At 51.4% G+C, this 3,217-nt stretch overlaps 1 pseudogene; it reads right to left on the bottom strand.

Moving 5' to 3' along the window:
• Positions 1-2,325: 2,325 nt before the first annotated feature.
• Positions 2,326-3,217, bottom strand: part of LOC102245348 — a 1,217-nt pseudogene continuing 325 nt past the window's right edge.

The following is a 3,217-nucleotide window of genomic DNA, read 5'->3' as shown; positions in this document are numbered from 1 at the left end:
CCACGGCTGCCTGTCTCACCTGGGGATGCCCACGGCGAGGACCCAGCCAGCAGCCGTGGGGAAGCAGGACCCGCCAGGCCAGGCTCATGGGCAGGCCCTGGAGAGCTGGGAGCTGGCAGCCCCGCTCGCTCACAGGTGCCCCACCCCCACCTCCGACTCTCCCCTCTGAGGCCCCGACACTGCAAACCAGAACCAGGCCGCCCTGTGTGCCCCACCGAACCACGAGCAGGCCACTGGCTGCCCCACAGGAGGTGGGGTGGTCTCCCCACGGCCTCAGGAGCTGGGACTGTGGTTCCCGATGGAGGGAACTAATCCGGGGCAGGCACGGAGGCCGGAAGCCTTGGGGAGCAGCTGTTCTGGGGGTTCACTTGAGCAGTGTGCGCGTCTCACGTAACTACGAGACACAACTGAACTCTGAGGACGCCACCTCCTGACACAGGGACTGAAAGCAACGGGAGAGAACTGTCCGGGCGTCTCTGAGGCCGAGAGGACGCCCCCAGGTCCCCCTTGTTCGCCATCACACGTGTTGTCAGTGGGAGGCTAAACGAGTAACCGCAAAGGAGGAAGGAGGTGAATGCAGCTGGGAGGCCTCAGGCTCACAGAAAGACACAAAACCCAACGTGACAGAAGCCAGGGAACAGGAAAAAACGAAGTAAAAGTCTTGTGCTAAATTTGCATTGCAAATCTCAGTAGTAATCATACATTTTCTACAAAAAGAAAGAACAAAACAGCCAAACAAGAAGGCTAGCCCAGCGACCACCCACAGCACAGGCTTCCCAGGATGAGGACGGCATTGCACCTGTGACACAGCCTCGGCGAGCTGGTCAGGACAAGGTGAGCCTCACCTGGATCAGGTCCAGGTGAACTACCCTGAGGTCTAATTAGCTCCCGGGCCAACGGCAGGGGAAATGACTGGAAGGACTGGCTGTGTTTGAAGAAGGAGCACGTAGCATTTAGACTAAGGAGCGTCCCCTCTTTAATCTGTGGCCAATTAAATGCTTGAAAAGAGATGAAGGGGAGACGCAACGATATATGCAAATAAGACCAAATGAGAAAGCCCTTTCATCCTGAATTTATTCATAAATGTGTGAACTCATGATGTGTCTCCCTTAAACCAAACCAAACGTGTGTGTTGATGGATGTGGAATTGGAGGCGAACATATTACGATACAAAAAGGGATCCTTTCTTAAATTTCAAAGGCACATTGATAAAGCAGCCCTCAAATTAGAGCATCAAACAACCCAAAGCACAACACACAGACACGCGGACTAAGGCCAGGGTGTATGATTACTACTGAGATTTGCAATGCAAAAAATTTTTTTGGTAATTAATTAGTATGTAGGGTCCATTATGCATGATCCAAAAGTCAGAGTCCAATAATCCAAAACTTACATATACAAAATTAGGAAGGAATATGCATTTTTCTTGGAAGATCATCTGTGGCTTCAATCTAATTCTCCTGTGATCCAAAAAAGATTAAGAACAACTGAAACTAATTTCTTTCTGAGCTATTTTGATCACCATCAAAACTGAAGGGATAAGACTCATTTGAGTTATTTGTTCTTCTAACACTTCAGTAAATGATTTGTTCAAACAAGCAATTACATGAAACAATAAAACCAAGTTTTTGACCTAGGATAGACTCAACATGATGGGTAAGGCCTGTTTCACATTCAGTAGAAGTGGTAGTTAGTAGAAGTAGAGTAGAAGGGGAGAAGAGCCCAAGTTAGCAAAAAAAATTTTAAAAATGAACCAATGACAAAACCCAACGTGACAGAAGCCAGGGAACAGGAAAAAACGAAGTAAAAGTCTTGTGCTAAATTTGCATTGCAAATCTCAGTAGTAATCATACATTTTCTACAAAAAGAAAGAACAAAACAGCCAAACAAGAAGGCTTACTTCCCCTCTCGCCTCTGACAGTCCTGGTCCCGGGGACCAGCTCAAGGCCACAGCACCGGACCGCAATTCTATCTCAAACAAGAACGACACTGTTTATGATCAGGGGAAGCATAAAGGTAGCTTGTGTATAAGAACATAACACTTGGACAATTAAAAGTTTCTCCTCTCTGGATGAAATCTGCGAGGCCTCTGGGTGCACCCTCACCCCCTGGACCAGGGTTCCTGGAGCCCAGGGCGCAGCAGAGCAGGAGGTGGCCACATGCCAGCCCGGCCGGCTCAACCCACGCTCCTTTGAAGAAGGAGCACATAGCATTTAGACTAAGGAGAGACGTTTTGAATTTGATGCAATTTATTTTAAAGGTCCTTGAAAGTTCACGTGCAGAAGGTCTGGCAGTGTTTTTTTGTTTGTTTGTTTTTTGGGGTTCTTTTTTGCAGGTAGGAAATGCCTTCATTATTGGCCTTGATTCATTCACTATGTCGTGTCCAACGCGGATCACGTGTCCAGAAGAAGCCACCTGGTGCACGCAACTCCTTCCTGGCTCCGGCTGCCCCTCCGGTCGACACCAGGCCTCTGCCCATCACAGTAGGGAACCAACCCCACCATCCCACGAGTTCATGCCTGAGGCACTGAGGGACCAGACTGTCCCAGGATTAGAACCTCAGTTCCTCCCCCATCTTGGCCAGGAGGTTCTGTGGAGGACAAGGCCAGAGCCTGGACAATCAGTCACTTTTTGGTTTCATGATCATTTAAAAAACAGAAAAGACAAACATTTCACAGTCTTTAAAAAATAGGAGTCTGAGGAGAGAGGCTGGAGTCCTCTGTCTGGGGAATCCCCCCTGAGGCTCGAGCAGCCACATCCCTTGAGGTCTGCAGACCCGGCCACGGTGCCCCGGGTCCTGTCCAGTCACTGGCCTGAGCCACAGGGCCAGTGGAAGGTACTTCCAGACAGCAGCATGTCTCGAATCAGCGTCTCCATGGGGGTCTTGCCCACTAGGCACATGAAGAACAGCTGGGAGGTGAGGGAGGCAGGGACGGCACGCAGGGCGGGAGCTGCAGCAGCAGGTGCCTGAAGTGCTGGGGTTGGGACGGGGACTGGGCCCGCGTAACTCAGTGAGGGCCACCTGTGCCTTCTCCTGGAGGCTCCCCACGTGCGCTGGATCTGAAGGCCACAGGCATCAGGTGTGAACAGCGCCATGGCCTGGAGGCAGCCATATTCTGCGGAGTCCACCTGCAGGCGGCCCAGCTTGTCCACCTGCTCCTGGAAGGCGCGCACAGGATGCATGAAGGCCTCGGCTCGGTCCGCGGCCATGGGTGCG

The sequence above is a fragment of the Myotis brandtii genome, unplaced genomic scaffold (assembly GCF_000412655.1).
Source record: "Myotis brandtii unplaced genomic scaffold, ASM41265v1 scaffold1077, whole genome shotgun sequence".
NCBI lineage: Eukaryota > Metazoa > Chordata > Mammalia > Chiroptera > Vespertilionidae > Myotis > Myotis brandtii.
Note: the sequence above shows the minus strand (reverse complement) of the source record. Positions and strands in the feature narration are given on the sequence as shown.